Source organism: Oncorhynchus tshawytscha, linkage group LG33 (assembly GCF_018296145.1).
Source record: "Oncorhynchus tshawytscha isolate Ot180627B linkage group LG33, Otsh_v2.0, whole genome shotgun sequence".
Lineage (NCBI taxonomy): Eukaryota > Metazoa > Chordata > Actinopteri > Salmoniformes > Salmonidae > Oncorhynchus > Oncorhynchus tshawytscha.
In genome coordinates, this window is record NC_056461.1 from 32,311,510 (window position 1) to 32,337,434 (window position 25,925).

At 46.2% G+C, this 25,925-nt stretch overlaps 1 protein-coding gene across 4 annotated transcripts in view; it reads left to right on the forward strand.

The window, feature by feature from the left end:
• The window catches only part of zgc:100829 (uncharacterized protein LOC445149 homolog), a 44,552-nt gene extending 24,524 nt beyond the window's left edge, over nucleotides 1-20,028 (forward strand). For all 4 annotated transcript variants that reach the window (XM_042311704.1, XM_042311702.1, XM_042311705.1 and 1 more), the window contains one exon: nucleotides 17,295-20,028. The gene's annotated coding sequence lies outside the window, so the exon portion shown is untranslated. The remainder of the gene's footprint in view (nucleotides 1-17,294) is intronic.
• Nucleotides 20,029-25,925: the final 5,897 nt, after the last annotated feature.

Consider the following 25,925-nt stretch of genomic DNA (forward strand, 5'->3'; position numbering starts at 1 on the left):
TCCTTCAGCCTATCCTTCAGCATATCCTTCAGCCTATCCTTCAGCCTATCCTTCAGCCTATCCTTCAGCCTATCCTTCAGCCTATCCTTCAGCCTATCCTTCAGCATATCCTTCAGCATATCCTTCAGCCTATTCTTCAGCCTATCCTTCAGCCTATCCTTCAGCCTATCCTTCAGCCTATCCTTCAGGCTATCCTTCAGCCTATCCTTCAGCATATCCTTCAGCATATCCTTCAGCCTATCCTTCAGGCTATCCTTCAGGCTATCCTTCAGGCTATCCTTCAGACTATCCTTCAGCATATCCTTCAGCATATCCTTCAGCCTATCCTTCAGCCTATCCTTCAGCCTATCCTTCAGGCTATCCTTCAGCCTATCCTTCAGCCTATCCTTCAGCCTATCCTTCAGACTATCCTTCAGCCTATCCTTCAGACTATCCTTCAGGCTATCCTTCAGCCTATCCTTCAGCCTATCCTTCAGCCTATCCTTCAGGCTATCCTTCAGGCTATCCTTCAGCCTATCCTTCAGCCTATCCTTCAGGCTTATGAGTTGGTCCCAGAGGCATTCAGACAACAGTTCTGTAAAACACAAAAGACAATCACAGAGCATGTTGAATTTGAAGGGAACACAAGCATGGCTTTTTGATCGGTGGTGTGGTTCTCAAGAGGTCATGGACCTTGAGGATTTAAAGACACTCATAATTCTCAAGCAGTTAAGAAATTCCCTTCACGAAAGGGTGCAACCTACATTTATGAGCACAAGTATCTCACTCTTGAGAAAGCTGCAGTAGTTGCAGATTAGTTAGTGTTCAAACTACCTTCACATACAACACATCCAGTAGTGATCCTTACACACAAACCAATCCAGAGAAGTCACCTCCTACTGCGAGGTTTCAGTCCATTTCTACAGCGCCCAAAGATAAAGATCGGCAGAGAACTGGGTTTTCGTATCCTCCAGTTAGTCATTACAACCATGAGAAAGGACACATTGTCTCTGTGTCCTGAGTTGAAGCCAAAAAATTAGAGAGAAAAAGCAGTTTCTTCTTGTGGGGGCACTCCAGCCCATTAAGTCTCTGGTTGGGAGCAATGTATCTCCTAAACAAGATTTTAGATCAGATGAACCCTTTGTTTCAAACGGGTTTATGTCTCTGCAGAGTGGCGATGCTGTTAAGCAGCCAGTGAGAATCCTTCATTTTGGAGGGTGTTTTGCCTTTGTCTGACACTTCAGCAAATGGCTACAGTGTGTTAGTACAAGCATGGAGATAAGTTGCATGGAAGTTCCTTGTATAATATGGAATTCAAGTCTGATCTTTTTTCTGGTTCTGTTGAAGCCTAGCCTACCGATGAAGGGGTCTCATTCATTTTGGGAAACATTTTAAGGAACCCAGAGAAGAGGAATTAGGTTATCAGTAAAGTACCCTAGAGTGTTCCCAACACGTGCTGTTACACGTGCTTTGTCTAAGAAAGTCGCCAGGATCAAGTCTATTGTTGAGGAGGATGTCAGCAATCTCACCATGGTCAAGCTGTCTAAGATATTTATGGGCCATCCTGATTTTGCTAAACCTGGGTTGACCTCTCCTTTGAAAACCCGAAAGATGTGTGTGTTTGTAGTACTGCTGAAGGAAGAGAGGGTGCCTAAAGTGGAAACTTCGATGTCTAGGATGCAGCTGATTGTGGAACAGTTTAAAGATGTTTCCCTCTCCCCTGTATTTGCTGAGATGCGCCCAGAGGAGGTGTTTGTGTGGGTTAGTTTGACAGAGATGGCGTTCTCACGCCACTTCTGGGCAAGATGATTGGCCCAGTATATCTCAAATTGTCGTTCCAGTTACGCTCCAACTAGAGATACTGATGTTGGCTCACGATAGTAGTATGGCAGGCCATCGTAGTAGTATGGCAGGAGAACCCCACCTGTTTTGTTTGGTTGTTGTCAGTGACTCTTTGTTAATTCCGCCTTCTGTTTGAGTTCCATTTTTGCTGGGGAACATAAAAAAAACTGAAATGGTCTATTCATTCCTTTTCCAATTTAGTAGACATTTATCCAGAGCAACTTACAGAATTTTGCATTCATTTGTAATACTTTTTTTTAACTGGTCCCCTGTGGGAATTGAGCCCACAACCCTAGCATTGCAAGCACCATGCTCTACCAACTGGGCTACATCATCACAAACCACTTGATGTCTCAATTAACTCAGTTACTGGGTTGTGCATTGTTTTTCTCCATGGTACATCTAGGTACAAACCTAGATGACCAGCCTATGTACAATACAGCAATGTACATTTACAGTGGCTTGCGAAAGTATTCACCCACCTTGGCATTTTTCTTATTTAGTTTCCTTACGACCTGGAATTAAAATAGATTTTTGGGGTGGTTGTATCATTTGATTTACACAACATGCCTACCACTTTGAAGATGCAAAATATTTTTTATTGTGAAACAAACAAGAAATTAGACAAAAAAACAGAACTTGAGCGTGCATAACTATTCAACCCCCCCAAAGTCAATACTTTGTAAAGCCACCTTTCCAAGACATTTAAATGTTTCCCCTTAAAACACTCAAGTGTTGCTTTAGCAGTATGCTTAGGGTCATTGTCCTGCTGGAAGGTGAACCTCCATCCCAGTCTCAAATCTCTGGAAGACTGAAACAGGTTTCCCTCAAGGATTTTCCCTGTATTTAGCGCCATCCAACATTCCTTCAACTCTGACCAGTTTCCTAGTCCCTGCTGATGGAAAAACATCCCCACTGCATGATGCTGCCACCACCATGCTTCACTGTGGGGATGGTGTTCTCAGGGTGATGAGCGGTGTTGGGTTTGCGCTAGACATAGCATTTACCTTGATGGCCAAATAGCTACATTTTAGTCTCATCTGACCAGAGTACCTTCTTCCATATGTTTGGGGAGTCTCCCACATGCCTTTTGGGGAACACCAAAAGTTTTTTCTGGACACTCTTCCGTAAAGCCCAGCTCTGTGGAGTGTACGGCTTAAAGTAGTCCTATGGACAGATACTCCAATCTCCGCTGTGGAGCTTTACAGCTCCTTCAGGGTTATCTTTGGTCTCTTTGTTGCCTCTCTGATTAATGCCCTCCTTGCCTGGTCTGTGAGTTTTGGTGGGTGGCCCTCTCTTGGAAGGTTTGTTGTGGTACCATATTCTTTCCATTTTTTAATAATGGATTTAATGGTGCTCCATGGGATGTTCAAAGTTTCCGATATTTTTTTATAACCCAACCCTGATCTGTACTTCTCCATATCTTTGTCCCTGACCTGTTTGGAGAGCTCCTTGGTCTTCATGGTGCCACTTGCTTGGTGGTGCCCCTTGCTTAGAGGTGTTGCAGAATCTGGGGCCTTTCAGAACAGGTGTGTGTATATATGCTGAGATCATGTGACACTTAAATTGCACACAGGTGGACTTTATTTAACTAATTATGTGACTTCTGAAAGTAATTGGTTGCACCAGATCTTATTTAGTGTCACAGCCGTCAAAAGAACTGGACCAAAGCGCAGCGTGGTGAGGGTACATATTCCTTTTTTTTTAAATGACGCCGACAAAACAATAAACAATACAAAACAACCGTGAAGCTTAAGGGCTATGTGCCACAAACAAATACAACTTCCCACACAGAAAGGAGGGAAAAGGGCTACCTACGTATGGTTCCCAATCAGAGATAACGATAGACAGCTGTCCCTGATTGAGAACCATACCCGGCCAAAACATAGAAACACAAAATCATAGAAAACAAAACATAGAATGCCCACCCCAAATCACACCCTGACCAAACCAAATAGAGACATAAAAAGGCTCTCATTTAGGGGCTTCATAGAAAAGGGGTTGAATACATATGCACGCACCACTTTTCCTTTTATTATTTTTTAGAATTTTTTGAAACTAGTTATTTTTTCATTTCACTTCACCCCTTTGCTATTTTGTGTTTGTCCATTACATGAAATCCAAATAAAAATCCATTTAAATTACAGGTTGTAATGCAACAAAATAGGAAAAATGCCAAGGGGGTGAATACTTTTGCAAGGCACTAAGTGGTTTGTAAGGATGGTAAATTAATACTGCACATAAAGTTGTTGTTTTCCATGTTATTTGTTCAAGAAAAATATTGAATTTGATGTTGGCTTGTCTTTGCCCATAACTTTGCATCTTTTGATGTAAATATTTGAGGACAGGGTTTTGTTCTTTCTGGAATCCATTAGAATGACAATCACAGAGAAAAGGAACAGCGTAACAATTCCAGCTATTGAATCCTGCCAGATACTGTTCTTAACCCTTTAGAACCAAATAGAATTGTAGAATGCTGCTGTATATAACTGAGCATTTTCAAATATAAAGCTAATTTTCTCACACATTTCAAACCCCAAATAACTTGCAATAGTAATTTGTTCTTGAGCTAACTTAGTTTTAAAGAGCACAATCTCTTCTTTAATATGACACCACATCCATGTCAACAGGAATAACCCTCATTGTGTCTTCCGTTGTGTGAAGACTCTGAGAAAAACTATTAAAACTCAACTAAAAGTATTTCAATTGTAGTAAATTTCACTAAATTACTCACTTAAAATGTACGAAGTATAACATATTATTATTTACATATAAATACAATTATCCAAAATGTGACCAGAAGACAATATTCAGAAAGTATTTCAAGTCCCACTCAAGGTAAGCTATTTGACGAACAACGATTCTTACTTCTGTAAAAATGCAAACAAATATTCAGAGACTATTTAAAATAAAAAAAATTGTAAGACAAATTCCTATTTCACACGGTCACTTTAGTGTTTGAATTTAGCCTACAACATGTCATGGAACTTCTAGAAGCACGGCCCCATCTTGAAAAGTGGCACAGAACATGTCTGAGCACCCAAAGGAGGTTTCTACACATCTCCCACCCTTTCCCTGCGTCCACTCCAGATGCACACCACCCACCCTCTCTTGCACCCTTCAAACTTCACCTGCTTTCAAATGAGTTACAACTTGGTCCACATGCCCTGGTGCCACACTCTTGGGAAGGGGCATCTGCAGGGTCCCCCACACAATGTACACATTTATGATGACAATGTTGAGCATCCCCCAAAACACACACTTCCACCATTTTCTGCCTGTGCGTCCAACATTGTAATTGATCCTCAGTTGGTCAAGATGGTCAACCCCGCCCCTTTACTTGGTGTAATCCATTACAAGTTCTGGAAAGGGTATAAGTTCCTACCACTTTTAAAAACAACCCCAAAACCTCTCCCATTGTCACTTTAGGCCCAGGTTGTGTGGTACAATGGTGAATGATGGGACTTAGGGCAGACACAAGCCATGGAAACATAGGCTCCCCTGTCGGGTGGGCTCTCCCTCTTCTCTCCCTTTTCCTCCTCTCCCTCTGCTTTCTGCTCTCTCTCTATTCTCCCTCCTCTTTCTCTCTCCCTCCTGTCTCCTCTCTCCACTCCACATCTCTTTCCCTCCAATCATCTCTAACTCCTTTTCCTCTCTGCCTTTTGCTGCTGAGCCCTGATTCTCCACATCACTTCCTTTTCTTTCACTGACCTAGAGTAACAGAGGGAGAGGAGAGGAAAAACACATAGGATACAATTGTAGTCAGGAACATTCTCTCTCTCACTGTCTCTCTCACCGTCTCTCCCTCTCACTGTCTCTCTCACCGTCTCTCCCTCTCACTGTCTCTCTCCCACTGTCTCTCTCACCGTCTCTCCCTCTCACTGTCTCTCTCCCACTGTCTCTCTCACCGTCTCTCCCTCTCACTGTCTCTCTCCCACTGTCTCTCTTCCTTCCTCTCTTTCTTTTTCTCAACCATACACATACTCTCTTCCTAATGAGTGGTTTCCATAATAAATTGTGTGATAGTTACACGCCTCCCAATTACACGCACGCACACACTCACTCTCTCTCTCTCTCCTCCAATAAACTCTTGCTTTCTTGCCTAACAGACTAACTAAAGAGTTTGCCAATGTAAGCTGATTAGTTACGAAGCTGGGACAGATTAATTGCATCGGTAGAAACAGGACAAAACAAGTAACTTGTTAGCTGGCTATGTAAACAAATATCCAACTCATCATATGAGCTACATTGCACGGGCCTCTACTACCCTAACACGACAGCTAAGCTGTCAAACAAGAAGAAAACACGAGCTCTCGCCAAATTTGCTGCTAAACACAACTTTTTCTTGCCTAACAGACTGACTAGTTAACTAACTAGCTATAGCAAGCAGCCTGGGCCAGTTCCATAGGAATGACATCAGTATAAACAAGACTAAACAACCAACCAGTTAGCTGCATATATACAGCTAAACACTACTATTTCCCTGAGACAGAGAACAATCATTCTAATTCCACCGCTGATGTGCTTGCCTGTACCAAGCAAGTAATCATGACAGGACTTGCTAATCTGTGAGCTATTCCCCAAGTGTTACAGCATCAAACATTGACAACAACAAACATATATCTGTTGTTTACTTATTTCACTCGTGTGTGAATCCGTATCACCAACCAACATAGATAAAGCCTCTTTCACAGTGAAGTGATGTCTTCGGTGTTGTTATTTTTAGTAATGAATTGAAAAAAAAATCTAATTCATTATACAACTACTTTTCCTGCCGAAGCAGAGATGCTGAAACATTTTTTTGCCTGCGCTAAGTACAATGCAGTTAGAAAGACCCCTTGACTTTCTCCATTTTGTTACGTTACAGCCTTATTCTAAAATGGACTAAATATTTTTTTCCCTCATCAATCTACACACAATACCCCATAATGATGAAGTAAAAACAGGTTTTTCTTAACTTTAAAACCACATTTACAAAAGTATTCAGACCCTTTACTCAGTACTTTGAGGCATCTTTGGAAGCAGTTACAGCTTCAAGCCTTCTTGGGTATGAAGCTACAAGCTTGGCACAGCTATATTTGGGGAGTTTCTCACATTCTTCTGTACAGACCCTCTCAAGCTCTGTCAGGTTGGATGGGGAGCGTCGCTGCACAGCTATTTTCAGGTCTCTCCAGAGATGTTGGATCTGGTTAAAACATCTTCGGGATCGTTATCCCTTCCACGGGACTGTTGAGCTAACGAAGACCAATGCGATTAGCATGCGGTTGTAAGTAACAAGAACATTTCCCAGGACATAGACATATCTGATATGGGCAGAAAGCTTCCTGCACTGTCCAATTTACAGTAGCTATTTTTGTGAAATAATACCATGCTATTGTTTGAGGAGAGTGCACAATTTTAAACATGAAGAGTTATTAATAAACAAAATAGACACATTTGGGCAGTCTTGATACAACATTTTGAACAGAAATGCAATGGTTAATTGGAACAGTCTAAAACTTTGCACATACACTACTTTGTACATCTAAATTGCACCTGGGCTGGAATAATAAAATATGGCATTTCTCTTGCATTTCAAAGATGGAGACCTTCTGGAAGGTTCTCCCATCGCCACAGAGGAACTCTAGAGCTCTATCAGAGTGATCATTGGGTTCTTTGTCACCTCCCTGACCATTGCCCTTCTCTCCTGAATGCTCAGTTTGGTCAGGTGGCCAGCTCTAGGAAGAGTCTTGGTGGTTCTACACTTCTTACATTTAAGAATGATGGAGGCCACTGTGTTCTTGGGGACCTTCAATGCTTCCCTTCAGTTTACCCTTCCCCAGATCTGTGACTCGACACAATCATGTCTTCGGAGCGCTACAGACAATTCCTTCGACCTCAGGGCTTGGTGTTTGCTCTGACATTTACTGTCAACTGTGGGACCTTATATAGACAGTTGTGCCTTACCAAGTCATGTCCAATCATTTGAATTTACCACAGGTGGACTCCAATCAAGTTGTAGAAACAACTCAATGATCAATGGAAACAAGATGCACCTGAGCTCAATTTCAAGTCTCATAGCAAAGGGTCTGAATACTTAAGTAGTTATTACTTTTAAATACTTATGAATACTTTGAAATACTTGTTAATTATTTTCAATATATTTGCAAAAATGTCTAATCCTGTTTTCACTTTTCTTAATTTGTACTTTTCTATATTGTAGATTAATAGTGAAGACATAACCTATGAAATTACACACATGGAATCAAATATTAACCACAAAAGTGTTAAACAAATAAAAATATATTTTATATTTGAGATTCTTCAAAGTAGCCACCCTTTGCCTTGATGACAGCTTTGCGCATTCTCTCAAACCAGCTTCATGAGGTAGTCACAGTCTTCCACAGAGTTCCCACATATGCTGAGCACTTGTTGGCTGCTTTTCCTTCACTCTGCGGTCCAACTCATCCCAAACCATCTCAATTGGCTTGAAGTCAAGTGATTGTGGAGGCCAGGTCATCTGATGCAGCAATCCATCACTCTCCGTCTTGGTAAAATAGTCCTTACACAGCCTGGAGGTGTTTGGGGTCATTGTCCCGTTGAAAAACAAATGATAGTCCCACTAAGAGCAGACCAGATGTAATGGCGTATCAGTGCAGAATGCTGTGGTAGCCATGCTGGTTAAGTGTGCCTTGAATTCTAAATAAATCACTGACGGTGTCACCAGCAAAGCACCATCACACCTCCTCCTTCATGCTTCACGGTGGGAACAACTCATGCGGAGATCATCCGTTCACCTACTCTGCAATTCACAAAAACACGGCGGTTGGAACCAAAAATCTCAAATTTGGAACCAAAGGACAGATCAGACCAAAGGATCAGACCAGATCAGACCAGATCAGACTCAAATCAGACCAAAGGACAGATTTCCACTGGTCTAATGTCCATTTCTCGTGTTTTTTGGCCCAAGCAAGTCTCTTCTTATTATTGGTGTCCTTTAGTAGTGGTTTCTTTGCAGCAATTCGATCATGAAGGCCTGATTCACGCAGTCTCTTCTGAACAGTTGATGTTGAGATGTGTCTGTTACTTGAACTCTGTGAAGCATTTATTCATTTATCCTCTGTAGCAGAGGTAACTTGGGGACCTCCTTTCCTGTGGCGGTCCTCATGAGAGCCAGTTTCATCATAGCGCTTGATGGTTTTTGCGACTGCACTTGAAGAAACGTTCAAAGTTCTTGAAATTGTCCAGATTGACTGACCTTCATGTCTTAAAGTAATGATGGACTGTCCTTTCTCTTTGCTTATTTGAGCTGTTCTGTCCATAGTATGGACTTGGTCTTTTATGAAATAGGGATATCTTCTGTATACCATCCCTACCTTGGCACAACACAACTGATTAGCTCAAACGCATTAAGAAGGAAAGAAATTCCACAAATTAACTTTAACAAGGCACACCTGCTAATTGAAATGCATTCCAGGTGACTACCTTATGAAGCTGGTTGAGAGAATGCCAAGCGTGTGCAAAGCTGACATCAAGGCAAAGGGTGGCTACTTTGAAGAATCTGACATTTAAAATATGTTGATTTTAACATTTTTGGGGGGTTACTACATGATTCCATGTGTTATTTCATAGTTATGATGTCTTCACTACATTGTAGAATAATAGTGACAATGTCAAAACTATGAAATAACACATATGGAATCATGTAGTAACCAAAAAAGCATATATTCAACTGTTCTCCAATGAGAGCTGGGCAAACAGAGAGAGACAGCTATGGTTTAATCTCTGTGTACATGCTGTGTTTATTTGGGGTTGTACTTACTATGACTGTGATACGTGGTTGTCCCACCTAGCTATCTTCAGATGAATGCACTAATTGTAAGTCAGTCTTGATAAGAGCGTCTGCTAAATTACTATAATGTAAAATGCTGTACATGTAGGTGCCCATATTTTATGTATGGGATTCTACTATATGTGTTTCCATAGGTTTTATTTGTGGGTTTAATATGTGTTGATGTATAAGATATGAGTGTGTTAATGAGTATATTGACCTAGAGTCATGCCCGTCAATGGTGGGGGGTTGGGGTAGTGAGTATTGTTTATAGGTCTGCATGCTAGTGTATCAGTCTCCTGCAGCTGCTGGCTCGTGGAGTGTGGCTTTTTGTGCTCTTCTCCCTCGGCTTTCCTCTCCTCTCTTCACCTTCAGAGGGAAGGACACATACTCCAGTGCTACTTCCCGATTCTGGCCCTAGGCGACTGGGCCTGGGTGACGTTCGGCCGGAGCTGATAAGTTATGGGGCCCCCAGCCTCCACACAGCGCCATGCCGTACACCCCCCTCCTCCCCCCACCATCCCCCTCCTCCTCCTCCTGACCCTGACCCCCCTCCCGCCATGGCCTGGCTCATTGCACAGACGAGCCACTCCGGAATTCTACCCCGTGCCCCACTTCTGCCCCGTCCCTCCCTGCCAGAAAGGAGGAGGTATTTAAAGAGAGAGGCCTGCTTATATTTTGGTGCTGATGGGTGACAACGCAGCCCCCCTTCTCCTCCTACTCTTTGTATTGGTTGGGGTGGGCTGGGGTGTGAAGAGTGGCAGCGACCTGTCTCAGTGGTCACAGTGAGACAGACACAGTCACCGTTGTATTGACCAGTGGCTTGAGAGCAGAAGGAAAGTCATGCAACTGTGATCAGGTGTTGCCAAGGTTTTCTACAAATGGCTGCACAGTTAGTTAACCCGCGGAGCGGACTGCTTTCTTCCACTCCGTTTGCATTGACAGAGCTGAGAGTTCATCGGCTTGATGTTTGGTTTTGGGTTTCAGGCAGAATATTCGGCCTGGGTTGGGGCAGTTTTTGGTTTGTTAAGACAGGTTAGTCTGGTGTCTAATTTCTACCTCCAGAGAGGTATCAGGTTGACCTTCCTCACATGGATATAAACACAGAGGGATGAAAATATAAATGAAAAAATAAAACATTTCAACACATTGAACACTGGCACTCTCAAACATGTGCAAGCGCGCGCACACACACACACACACACACACACACACGCATATACTGTACATATACTCCTTGCATTAAGCTTTCCACTCAGAACCAGTACCAAAACCCCAAGCGCAAAAAAGCCTCTGACCATGAATGTGTGTGTTACCCTGTGCCTGTGTGTGTATGCGAGCGTGTTTGTGTGTGCGTGCGTGTATGTGTGTCCGCCTCAATTGCTGGAGCCTATCCAGGGTTTCCGTGGCGACCACACAACACAGCGAGACAATCAGAAGCAGGCCCACGCAGCGCGGCGAGAGGACATTAACACAGGAACCGCGGGTCAGGGGGCTGAGGGAGAGGGGGAGAGACGGAGAGGAAGGGAGGGCAGCAGAGGAAGGCTGAGGGGGGGGAGCGAGAGAGGGCAAACGAAGGAAAGTAGAAAAAACAACAAACGAAAAGGAAAACCTTTAAAGCTAGTTTAGGCCTCTCTCTTTCATGCCACACCGCTATCAAGTGTTCACTTCAAATCTTCTTTGGCCATAGAACTGACTGGCTGTCCTGGGCTGCATACAGAACTTCTTCACGTGTGTCTGACTTTTATGAGGTGGGGTTAGTCAGAGATGGGCGCATGCGTGACTGAGTCTGTGTGTGTGTGTGGTTATGCGTGTGTTGGAGAGAATGTGGTGTGAGCAACCATGTGTCTGACCAATCTATATGTGTTGTAAAATGAATCTGTGTGTGTGTATATGCGTGAGTGTGTATGTGTGAGTGTGTGAGTGTATATGTGTGCGTGTGTGAGTGTGTGTGAGTGTGTGTGTATGTGTGTGTGTGTATGTGTGAGTGTGTATGTATGAGTGTATATGTGTGAGTGTGTATATGTGTGAGTGTGTATATGTGTACACATCTGTGTTCCCCGGGGACGGCTCTAAAAATACTCTGCTCCTCAAGCCTTGTGGTGTCTGTCTGCTCTCCATCGTTGTCCCTGCAGCCCTCCTCCTCTCCTCTGCTCCTCAAGCCTTGTGGTGTCTGTCTGCTCTCCATCGTTGTCCCTGCAGCCCTCCTCCTCTCCTCTGCTCCTCAAGCCTTGTGGTGTCTGTCTGCTCTCCATCGTTGTCCCTGCAGCCCTCCTCCTCTCCTCTGCTCCTCAAGCCTTGTGGTGTCTGTCTGCTCTCCATCGTTGTCCCTGCAGCCCTCCTCCTCTCCTCTGCTCCTCAAGCCTTGTGGTGTCTGTCTGCTCTCCATCGTTGTCCCTGCAGCCCTCCTCCTCTCCTCTGCTCCTCAGCTCCCATCCCGCCATCCCTCAATTACACCCCCTCACAAACACTGTGGCCTCTCTCTCACAAACGCACACACTACACCCAGCTGCGTCCCTGCTCCACTTCCTCTGAGGATGGCCTCCAGTCTGGCAGACCACAGCCCAGAAAGAACGAGTTGGAGAGAAAGGGAGAGCAGGAAAAGAGGGAGGAAGAGGGGTAGAGAGAACAGGAGAAAGGGAGAGCAGGAAAAGAGGGAGGAAGAGGGGTAGAGAGAACGGGAGAAAGTGAGAGCAGGAAATAGGTGGAGATGGAATCAGGGCCAATGTTCTGTGAATAATAGGTGAGGAGATGGAATCAGGGACAATATCCCATGAATAATAGTTGAGGAGATGGAATCAGGGACAATATTCTGTGAATAATAGGTGAGGAGAGGGAATCTGGGACAATATTCTGTGAAAAATAGGTGAGGAGATGGAATCAGGGACAATATTCTGTGAATAATAGGTGAGGAGATGGAATCAGGGACAATATTCTGTGAATAATAGGTGAGGAGATGGAATCAGGGACAATATTCTGTGAATAATAGGTGAGGAGATGGAATCAGGGACAATATTCTGTGAAAAATAGGTGAGGAGATGGAATCAGGGACAATATTCTGTGAAAGAAAGGTGAGGAGATGGAATCAGGAATAATATTCTGCGAACACTAGGTGAGGAGATGGAATCAGGGACAATGTTCTGTGAATAATAGGTGGAAATGGAATCAGGGACAATGTTCTGTGAAAAATAGGTGAGGAGATGGAATCAGGGACAATATTCTGTGAAAAATAGGTGAGGAGATGGAATCAGGGCCAATATTCTGTGAATAATAGGTGAGGAGATGGAATCAGGGACAATATTCTGTGAATAATAGGTGAGGAGATGGAATCAGGGACAATATTCTGTGAAAGAAAGGTAAGGAGATGGAATCAGGAAGAATATTCTGCGAACACTAGGTGAGGAGATGGAATCAGGGAGAATTTGCCATGAATAATCAGACTTCTATCATTAGCATTCCCAGTTACAGGGAGGCTTTGCAACTGACCAAGACATAGTAACTAACACACCAAGACATAGTAACCAAGACATAGTAACTAACACACCCAGACATAGTAACTAACACACCAAGACATAGCAACCAAGACGTAGTAACTAACACACCAAGACGTAGTAACCAAGACATAGCAACCAAGACGTAGTAACCAACACACAAAGGCATAGTAACCAACACACCAAGACATGGTAACCAACACACCAAGACATAATAATCAACACACCAAGACATAGCAACCAAGACGTAGTAACCAACACACCAAGACGTAGTAACCAAGACATGGTAACCAACACACCAAGACATGGTAAACAACACACCAAGTCATAGTAACCAACACACCAAGACGTAGTAACCAACACACCAAGACGTAGTCACCAACACACCAAGACATAGTAACCAACACACCAAGACGTAGTCACCAACACACCAAGACGTAGTCACCAACACACCAAGACGTAGTCACCAACACACCAAGACGTAGTCACCAACACACCAAGACGAGTCACCAACACACCAAGACGTAGTCACCAACACACCAAGACGTAGTCACCAACACACCAAGACGTAGTCACCAACACACCAAGACGTAGTCACCAACACACCAAGACGTAGTAACCAACACACCAGGACGCAGTAACCAACACACCAGGACGCAGTAACCAACACACCAGGAAGTAACCAACACACCAGGACGCAGTAACCAACACACCAGGACGCAGTAACCAACACACCAAGACGCAGTAACCAACACACCAGGACGCAGTAACCAACACACCAAGACGCAGTAACCAACACACCAGGACGCAGTAACCAACACACCAAGACGCAGTAACCAACACACCAAGACGCAGTAACCAACACACCAAGACGTAGTAACCAACACACCAAGACGTAGTAACCAACACACCAAGACGTAGTAACTAACACACCAAGACGTAGTAACTAACACACCAAGACGTAGTAACTAACACACCAAGACGTAGTAACTAACAAACCAAGACGTAGTAACCAGCACACCAAGACAGTAACCAACACACCAAGACGTAGTAACCAACACACCAAGACGTAGTAACCAAGACATAGTAACCAACACACCAAGACATGGTAACCAACACACCAAGATGTAGTAACCAACACACCAAGACGTAGTAACCAACACACCAAGACGCAGTAACCAACACACCAAGACGTAGTAACCAACACACCAAGACGTAGTAACGAAGACACCAAGACATAGTAACCAACACACCAAGACGTAGTCACCAACACACCAAGACGTAGTCACCAACACACCAAGACGTAGTCACCAACACACCAAGACGTAGTCACCAACACACCAAGATGTAGTCACCAACACACCAAGACGTAGTCACCAACACACCAAGACGTAGTCACCAACACACCAAGACGTAGTCACCAACACACCAAGACGTAGTCACCAACACACCAAGACGTAGTAACCAACACACCAGGACGCAGTAACCAACACACCAGGACGCAGTAACCAACACACCAAGACGCAGTAACCAACACACCAAGACGCAGTAACCAACACACCAAGACGCAGTAACCAACACACCAAGACGTAGTAACCAACACACCAAGACGTAGTAACCAACACACCAAGACGTAGTAACTAACACACCAAGACGTAGTAACTAACACACCAAGACGTAGTAACTAACACACCAAGACGTAGTAACTAACAAACCAAGACGTAGTAACCAGCACACCAAGACGTAGTAACCAACACACCAAGACGTAGTAACCAACACACCAAGACGTAGTAACCAAGACATAGTAACCAACACACCAAGACATGGTAACCAACACACCAAGACGTAGTAACCAACACACCAAGACGTAGTAACCAACACACCAAGACGCAGTAACCAACACACCAAGACGTAGTAACCAACACACCAAGACGTAGTAACCAACACACCAAGACGTAGTAACCAACACACCAAGACGCATTAACAAACACACCAGACGTAGTAACCAACACACCAAGACGTAGTAACCAACACACCAAGACGTAGTAACCAAGACATAGTAACCAACACACCAAGACATGGTAACCAACACACCAAGACGTAGTAACCAACACACCAAGACGTAGTAACCAACACACCAAGACGCAGTAACCAAGACATAGTAACCAACACACCAAGACGTAGTAACCAACACACCAAGACGCATTAACAAACACACCAAGACGTAGTAACCAGCACACCAAGACGCAGTAACCAACACACCAAGACGTAGTAACCAACACACCAAGACGCATTAACAAACACACCAAGACGTAGTAACCAACACACCAAGACGTAGTAACCAACACACCAAGACGTAGTAACTAACACACCAAGACGTAGTAACCAACACACCAAGACATAGTAACCAACACACCAAGACGTAGTAACCAGCACACCAAGACGCAGTAACCAACACACCAAGACGTAGTAACCAACACACCAAGACGCATTAACAAACACACCAAGACGTAGTAACCAACACACCAAGACGTAGTAACTAACACACCAAGACATAGTAACCAACACACCAAGACGCATTAACAAACACACCAAGACATAGTAACCAACACACCAAGACGCATTAACAAACACACCAAGACATAGTAACCAACACACCAAGACGTAGTAACCAACACACCAAGACGTAGTAACCAACACACCAAGACGTAGTAACCAACACACCAAGACGTAGTAACCAACACACCAACGTAGTAACCAACACAAGACGTAGTAACCAACACACCAAGACGTAGTAACCAACACACCAAGACGTAGTAACCAACACACCAGACGTAGTAACCAACACACCAGACGTAGTAACCAACACACCAAGACGCATTAACAAACACACCAGACGTAGTAACCAACACACCAAGACGTAGTAACCAACACACCAAGACGTAGTAACAAACACACCAGACGTAGTAACCAACACACCAAGACGTAGTAACCAACACACCAAGACGTAGTAACAAACACACCAGACGTAGTAACCAACACACCAAGACATAGTAACCAACACACCAGACGTAGTAACCAACACACCAAGACGCATTAACAAACACACCAGACGTAGTAACCAACACACCAGACGTAGTAACCAACACACCAAGACGCATTAACAAACACACCAGACGTAGTAACCAACACACCAAGACGTAGTAACAAACACACCAGACGTAGTAACCAACACACCAAGACGCATTAACAAACACACCAGACGTAGTAACCAACACACCAAGACGTAGTAACCAACACACCAAGACGTAGTAACAAACACACCAAGACGTAGTAACCAACACACCAAGACGTAGTAACCAACACACCAAGACGTAGTAACCAACACACCAAGACGTAGTAACCAAGACATAGTAACCAACACACCAAGACATGGTAACCAACACACCAAGACGTAGTAACCAACACACCAAGACGTAGTAACCAACACACCAAGACGTAGTAACCAACACACCAAGACGTAGTAACCAACACACCAAGACGTAGTAACCAACACACCAAGACGTAGTAACCAACACACCAAGACGTAGTAACCAACACACCAAGACGTAGTAACCAACACACCAAGACGTAGTAACTAACACACCAAGACGTAGTAACTAACACACCAAGACGTAGTAACTAACACACCAAGACGTAGTAACTAACAAACCAACACATAGTAACCAGCACACCAAGACGTAGTAACCAACACACCAAGACGTAGTAACCAACACACCAAGACGTAGTCACCAACACACCAAGACGTAGTCACCAACACACCAAGACGTAGTAAACAAGACATAGTAACCAACACACCAAGACGTAGTAACCAACACACCAAGACGTAGTAACCAACACACCAAGACGTAGTAACCATAGTCCGCTTCAGCTCTATTAGTTGATGCAAGACACCTCTAACCGTTCATCTGTTTCGCTCTCTTTTTCTGTTTTTCTCTTTCCCTCTCTGTTTCCCCCTGTCTGTCTGTCTCCCCCTGTCTGTCTGTCCCCCCTGTCTGTCTGTCTGTGTTTCTCTCTTTCTTTCTGTCTCTTTCTTTCAGTCAATTTCTCTCTCTTTCTTTATTTTTAATTTTTTCTTCCTCTCTCTTTCTGTCTCTGTCTACCTCTCCCAGATATCCGTGTGATCGCAGCCTCTCGCAGGACCATGTCTGAGGATGTGGTGTCTGATGGGGGCGGGGACACCTGTACAGGGCGTGGCCGGGTGGCTCAGCTCATGAAGACCTTCAGTGTGACATGCCCCACCCCCTCCACACAGACCCCTCTCCCCCACGGCAACAAGCCCTCCATCCCCACCAAGCCCAGCCACCTGCGTCTCGTTGCCAGCCCCTCACTCAGGTAATCCACAGGACAGGACCAGACAACCAGGCCCACCCCCTGTCCCCCATTCCATCCCCACCCAGGCCCCACTGGACATTGCTGGACATCCAGCCTGGGGCCTCAGCCACTGGGGACAGGCATGCAGGCCACATGAGTCTCTCAGGAACACAACCAAACGTTTGACTCGATTGCTATTACTCCAAAAGCAATGCAATGGTATAGAGATTTTAAAATGTTTACTTTTGTTTACTTTTTAAAAATGTTTACCATGTTTTATTTTAAATTGTACAGTACTGTAAATTCTCTCTGTGGGAAAGACGAACCAATAGCGTTGATCGTAAACAGCATCTTCCTTTGTATCCTGCTTTTGCCTTTTTATATTCACAAAGGTATTGGGTGGTTCCACTAATTAGATGCCTTTTGAGTAGTGTAACTGCATTTTAGAATTTTATTTCACCTCATTTTAACATTCGGTCAATGTTCAACTGAATAAAAAACATGTTTTCCCATCTCAAGAGGTAAAAGAAAATGACTATAGTAAGGCCTATTAAGTGCTGAATAAAGTAACAGGATTGATGACTTTCATCTTAAATCAGCCATAACTCCCCTTGTGACAGAGGAAATGGAAGCTTTTTGTGTGCAACAGGGACGGGCAATTGAATGCAAGCTTCAAAATGTTCTATTTTTGTTACCATCCAATGCAGCTGTTTTTAATCTCAATATCAAATCATTTCTGGGTAACAGTGAAGTACCTTAATGTGATAGTTTTCAATTGAAATGGTCAACAAGAAAACAAAAATAGCTTCTTAGCAAAGAACAATTTCTCAAGCAAGAACTTTGCTTGGACTGTCTGGGAGTGGTCTGAGTAGGCTGGGGAGAATGTAAACCTAGCTGCAGAGAGGTTTGGAACTATCTTTCTTATTGGTCTATTAACAAATGTACCGGTGATGTCACCAGGCAGGCCAGAACGCCATTCAACCAAAACAGGCAGACATTTCAAACATTGCTTACACTAAAATGGCATTATCATCTTTTTCACAGTTTCACAGTATTATTCCAACCTCAAAGTGAGGAAATGTAAATAACATCACGTTTAGGACCGCACCAGGCCTCTAAAATATTTATAGCCTGTCTGTCTATAGGTAACAGGGTTGATGCTCGACCTGCTCAGTTCTCCACCACAAAACGCCAGAAAATGGCCAATGACTATTAGATGTTCAATGTTTCTTCAAAACATTTTTTTTTGAGATGAATAGTTTTAGCATATTAAAATGAGATTTCTGTTCATGTAACAGACTTGACCTTAAAATGGGCAGTTTTTTTTAAACCTTTTTAAAATGAATAACTAATCACATTAAATAAATAATCATCTTTAGAAATGACTTCATCAAAGCAACAAAATAACTAGGGCTTTACAATGAAGGTGAAAATGTGGATACATCTTGGTTAAGTGGGTTAAAGTCTAGAAGTTCCAATCAATCAAAGCAAGCAATGCAGGCGTAGAAGCACAGTGGCTAGAGGGTGCACAGAGAGACATGACAAAATGCAGAGAGCAATTTAGCAAGTCTTTATTCATATTGGATTTATTGAATTGTCCATGTGGTCTATATTAAAAGGCACTTCATTTAATATAACCGGCTTTTAAAGTTAATTATTTGTGCACAATTCCTTAAAATATCCCTTATTTCATGGAACAACCCTATCATTGACCATATCATACCATGTATTCACCTGTTTATATTGTTTCTGAAATATTATCATGTACAAATCCTACTTCATTGATACACTTATCATACAATACATTCACAAAGCCTGTACAATGCTATCAAGGTCACAACCTGTACTTGTGATCCCCAAAAGGTATGACAAATGTAAACTTGAATGACATAGTACATGCAGTAATATGTGTTTCGTCATTATGAGGTTGTTGGCTACTATATAGAGAGAAACTGTGCTAATGTTAACAGGGCCAAATAGTCCATACATAGCTGTCATGACCAAGGAGATGGGTGGATTACAGTATGGACAGACCGGTAGAACAGGATCAGTGAGGTGGTTCCTCCTTGATCCCTGGGAACAGCACTCTCCGCTTGTTTACTGCCACATCTCCCATGACTTTAACCTGGCCAAAGCAGCACGGTGTGCGACTTACCTACCTGAGATGGAACAATGACTGTGTCAAATGCCTCCTCTCTGTGTCCCAGTGGACCAAACACTGGCAAGCCACACGGGCCATGCCAAATAATACTCCTCAGTTCTGGCAAGACACACGGGCCATGCCAAATAATACTCCTCAGTTCTGGCAAGCCACACGGTCCATGCCAAATAATACTCCTCAGATCTTTGTTTTTATTCTCTCAGTTTTCTGATTGGTTGCACTCTTTGTTGTTTTTTACTGTGTTTATGGGGATGATCTATGTTGTCTTGTGTGATGAGTGTTGTCCTACAAGGTGTGTGCTGCACTTTGTGTGTGATCTCAGGCCTGTGTGGCACAATCACAGTGGAACAATAAAAATAATTTGACTCATCCAGGCGCTGGTGATGTATGTTTTCTCAGAAAATGTGTGTGTGTGTGTGTGTGTGTGTACTACAGAATTCTCTCTCTTCATCCACTTTATAACCACAATTTTTTTGTGGCACAGAAATATATAGGAAATATCCACCCAGTAAACTTTTGTTCCTTTTAGATTCCAAAAGTGAAATTCAGAGCCAGAGTCGAGGAGAAACTCCCTATAGGCTTTCTCTCACAGCTCCCTATTTTGGTAGTTAATATAAAACATCACTTGCCTCATTTAACCTCTCTTGGCTGCCCCCTGCTTGCCAGTCAAAGCAAAGCATTATACCTCTGAGGAGACGCAGTGCCCGCCAGAGAGGAAAAGAGTAGCTTTAGGACAGAGAGGATAGTAGCTTTAGGACAGAGAGGAGGATAGTAGCTTTAGGACAGAGGAGGAGAGTAGCTTTAGGACAGAGAGGAGGATAGTAGCTTTAGGACAGAGAGGAGGAGAGTAGCTTTAGGACAGAGAGGAGGATAGTAGCTTTAGGACAGAGAGGAGGAGAGTAGCTTTAGGCCAGAGAGGAAAAGAGTAGCTTTAGGACAGAGAGGAGAATAGTAGCCTTAGGACAGAGAGGAGGAGAGTAGCTTTAGGACAGAGAGGAGGATAGTAGCTTTAGGACAGAGAGGAGGATAGTAGCTTTAGGACAGAGAGGAGGATAGTAGCTTTAGGACAGAGAGGAGGAGAGTAGCTTTAGGACAGAGAGGAGAATAGTAGCTTTAGGACAGAGAGGAGGATAGTAGCTTTAGGACAGAGAGGAGGAGAGTAGCTTTAGGACAGAGAGGAGGATAGTAGCTTTAGGACAGAGAGGAGGAGAGTAGCTTTAGGACAGAGAGGAAAAGAGTAGCTTTAGGACAGAGAGGAGAATAGTAGCTTTAGGACAGAGAGGAGGATAGTAGCTTTAGGACAGAGAGGAGGATAGTAGCTTTAGGACAGAGAGGAGGAGAGTAGCTTTAGGACAGAGAGGAGGAGAGTAGCTTTAGGACAGAGAGGAGGATAGTAGCTTTAGGACAGAGGAGGATAGTAGCTTTAGGACAGAGAGGAGGAGAGTAGCTTTAGGACAGAGAGGAGGATAGTAGCTTTAGGACAGAGAGGAGGATAGTAGCTTTAGGACAGAGAGGAGGAGAGTAGCTTTAGGACAGAGAGGAGGATAGTAGCTTTAGGACAGAGAGGAGGATAGTAGCTTTAGGACAGAGAGGAGGATAGTAGCTTTAGGACAGAGAGGAGGATAGTAGCTTTAGGACAGAGAGGAGGATAGTAGCTTTAGGACAGAGAGGAGGAGAGTAGCTTTAGGACAGAGAGGAGGATAGGGCTTTAGGACAGAGAGGATAGTAGCATGGACAGAGAGGAGAGGGACAGGACAGAGAGGAGGAGGGACACGGACAGAGAGGAGGAGAGTAGACACGGACAGAGAGGAGGAGAGGGACACGGACAGAGAGGAGGAGAGTAGCTTTAGGACAGAGAGGAGGAGAGTGGCTTTAGGACAGAGTGAGGGAGAGCAGCTTTAGGACAGAGAGGAGGAGAGGGACATGGACAGAGTGAGGGAGAGCAGCTTTAGGACAGAGTGGAGGAGAGGGACACGGACAGAGTGGAGGAGAGGGACACGGACAGAGTGGAGGAGAGGGACACAGACAGAGTGGAGGAGAGGGACACGAACTGAGAGGGACACGGAGAGAGAGGAGGAGAGTAAATGAGCCTGTAACCTCAGTGTGGTAAATGAGCCCGTAACCTCAGTGTGGTAAATGAGCCCGTAACCTCAGTGTGGTAAATGAGCCTGTAACCTCAGTGTGGTAAATGAGCCTGTAACCTCAGTGTGGTAAATGAGCCTGTAACCTCAGTGTGGTAAATGAGCCCATAACCTCAGTGTGGTAAATGAGCCTGTAACCTCAGTGTGGTAAATGAGCCTGTAACCTCAGTGTGGAGGTAACCTCAGTGTGGTAAATGAGCCTGTAACCTCAGTGTGGTAAATGAGCCTGTAACCTCAGTGTGGTAAAGGAAGTGGGAGCCCGTAACCTCAGTGTGGTAAATGAGCCTGTACCTCAGTGTGGTAAATGAGCCCTCAGTGTGGTAAATGAGCCTGTAACCTCAGAGTAAATGAGCCTGTAACCTCAGTGTGGTAAATGAGCCCGTAACCTCAGTGTGGTAAATGAGCCTGTAACCTCAGTGTGGTAAATGAGCCTGTAACCTCAGTGTGGTAAATGAGCCTGTAACCTCAGTGTGGTAAATGAGCCTGTAACCTCAGTGTGGTAAATGAGCCTGTAACCTCAGTGTGGTAAATGAGCCTGTAACCTCAGTGTGGTAAATGAGCCTGTAACCTCAGTGTGGTAAATGAGCCTGTAACCTCAGTGTGGTAAATGAGCCTGTAACCTCAGTGTGGTAAATGAGCCTGTAACCTCAGTGTGGTAAATGAGCCTGTAACCTCAGTGTGGTAAATGAGCCTGTAACCTCAGTGTGGTAAATGAGCCTGTAACCTCAGTGTGGTAAATGAGCCTGTAACCTCAGTGTAGTAAATGAGCCTGTAACCTCAGTGTGGTAAATGAGCCTGTAACCTCAGTGTGGTAAATGAGCCTGTAACCTCAGTGTGGTCCTTCTTCTTCAGACCCACGTGTTTGATTACTCATCCAGACAGAGTGGAGGTAGTTCTATTGTTAGGGAGGATGAGGAGGAGTGATGTCAATTTTTACGAGGAGGCAGCACGGCCTTGTGATGTCACGCAAGGTTTTATCTCGACACAGTCAGGGGGATGAGACTCTTTGGAAGTCCACACATCAGCCTTGTGGAGAATGTTCACACATCCCACGCACACACATTCACATAGCAAAACACGCTTGTGCACACACGGACACTCACACTGAAACACACACACACACACACACATACTGACACAGCCATGCATGCAGACACTCACACACAGAGAGACACACAACTATGAGACGGCGCCTAACTAGATCTCTCTCCTTGTGAGCGCAACAATGGCTGTTCTCTGACGCACAGAGACGTCGCTGAGCAATTTCCAGGAGAGTGCAGGAGGCCCCCCCCCCACACAAAATTCTCATCCCACCCCACACCATCAGGGCCCTCGATGAGAGATAAAAAAAGGGACTGTTGTTGTTGACAGGAGAGATGGACGCCTCTGTTTTCCTCCTCCTCTGCCTCTATCTCCTGATGCCCACAGAATGAGAAGTTCAAGATTAAAAGGCGAGGAAGAAAAGCACTGCGTTATGAGGCGTTCAACTGACCTCTACCTCCCTCTTCCTCTACCAGCCCCTCTACCACCCACCTCTTCCCTTACCAGCCCCTCTACCACCCCCTCTTCCCCTACCAGCCCCTCTACCACCCCCCTCTTCCCCTACCAACCCCTCTACCACCCCCTCTTCTCCTACCAGCCCCTCCACCACCTCTCTTCCCCTACCAGCCCCTCTACCACCCCCTCTTCCCCTACCAGCCCCTCCACCACCACCTCTCTTCCTCTACCAGCCCCTCCACCACCACCTCTCTTCCCTATCAGCTCCTCTACCACCCCCTCTTCCCCTACCAGCCCCTCCACCACCACCTCTCTTCCCCTACCAGCCCCTCTACCACCCCCTCTTCCCCTACCAGCCCCTCTACCACCCCCTCTTCCCCTACCAGCCCCTCTACCACCCCCTCTTCCCCTACCAGCCCCTCCACCACCACCTCTCTTCCCCTACCTGCCCCTCCACCACAGCGTCTCTTCCTCTACCAGCCCCTCACCACCCCCTCTTCCCCTACCAGCTCCTCCACCACCACCTCTCTTCCCCTACCAGCCCCTCCACCACCACCTCTCTTCCTCCACCAGCCCCTCTACCACTCCCCTCTTCCCTACCAGCTCCTCTACCACCCCCTCTTCCGCTACCAGCCCCTCCACCACCACCTCTCTTTCCCTACCAGCCCCTCTACCACCCCCTCCCCCCTACCAGCCCCTCACCACCACCTCTCTTCCCCTACCAGCCCCTCTACCATCCCCCCTCTTCCCTACCAGCTCCTCCACCACCACCTCTCTTCCTCTACCACCCCCTCTTCCCCTACCAGCCCCTCTACCACCCTCCTCTTCCCCCTACCAGCCCCTCCACCACCCTCCTCTTCCCCTACCAGCTCCTCAACCTCCCCCTCTTCCCCTCACCTCTCTTCCCCTATCAGCTCCCCTACCACCCCCTCTTCCCCTACCAGCCCCTCCAGGACCAGCCCCTCCACCACCACCTCTCTTCCTCTACCAGCCCCTCTACCACCACCTCTCTTCCCCTACCAGCCCCTCTACCACCCCCTCTTCCCCTACCAGCCCCTCTACCACCCCCTCTTCCCTACCAGCTCCTCCACCACCCCTCTCTTCCTCACCCCCTCTTCCCCTACCAGCTCCTCCACCACCACCTCTCTTCCTCTACCACCCCCTCTTCCCCTACCAGCCCCTCTACCACCCCCTCTTCCCCTACCAGCCCCTCCACCACCCTCTTCTTCCCCTACCAGCCCCTCTACCACCCCCTCTTCCCCTACCAGCCCCTCCACCACCACCTCTCTTCCCCTACCAGCCCCTCCACCACCACCTCTCTTCCTCTACCACCCCCTCTTCCCCTACCAGCTCCTCTACCACCACCCCCTCTTCCCCTACCAGCTCCTCCACCACCACCTCTCTTCCTCTACCACCCCCTCTTCCCCTACCAGCCCCTCTACCACCCCCTCTTCCCCTACCAGCCCCTCCACCACCCCTTCTTCCCCTACCAGCTCCTCTACCACCCCCTCTTCCCCTACCAGCCCCTCCACCACCACCTCTCTTCCCCTACCTGCCCCTCCACCACCACGTCTCTTCCTCTACCAGCCCCTCTACCACCCCCTCTTCCCCTACCAGCTCCTCCACCACCACCTCTCTTCCCCTACCAGCCCCTCCACCACCACCTCTCTTCCTCCACCAGCCCCTCTACCACTCCCCTCTTCCCCTACCAGCTCCTCTACCACCCCCTCTTCCGCTACCAGCCCCTCCACCACCACCTCTCTTTCCCTACCAGCCCCTCTACCACCCCCTCTTCCCTACCAGCCCCTCTACCACCACCTCTCTTCCCCTACCAGCCCCTCTACCACCCCCTCTTCCCCTACCAGCTCCTCCACCACCACCTCTCTTCCTCTACCACCCCCTCTTCCCCTACCAGCCCCTCTACCACCCCCTCTTCCCCCTACCAGCCCCTCCACCACCCTCCTCTTCCCCTACCAGCTCCTCAACCTCCCCCTCTTCCCCTCACCTCTCTTCCCCTATCAGCTCCCCTACCACCCCCTCTTCCCCTACCAGCCCCTCCACCACCACCTCTCTTCCTCTACCAGCCCCTCCACCACCACCTCTCTTCCTCTACCAGCCCCTCTACCACCACCTCTCTTCCCCTACCAGCCCTCTACCACCCCCCTCTTCCCCTACCAGCCCCTCTACCACCCCCTCTTCCCCTACCAGCTCCTCCACCACCACCTCTCTTCCTCTACCACCCCCTCTTCCCCTACCAGCTCCTCCACCACCACCTCTCTTCCTCTACCACCCCCTCGTCCCCTACCAGCCCCTCTACCACCCCCTCTTCCCCTACCAGCCCCTCCACCACCCTCTTCTTCCCCTACCAGCTCCTCTACCACCCCCTCTTCCCCTACCAGCTCCTCCACCACCACCTCTCTTCCCCTACCAGCTCCTCCACCACCACCTCTCTTCCTCTACCACCCCCTCTTCCCCTACCAGCTCCTCTACCACCCCCTCTTCCCCTACCAGCTCCTCCACCACCACCTCTCTTCCTCTACCACCCCCTCTTCCCCTACCAGCCCCTCTACCACCCCCTCTTCCCCTACCAGCCCCTCCACCACCCTCTTCTTCCCCTACCAGCTCCTCTA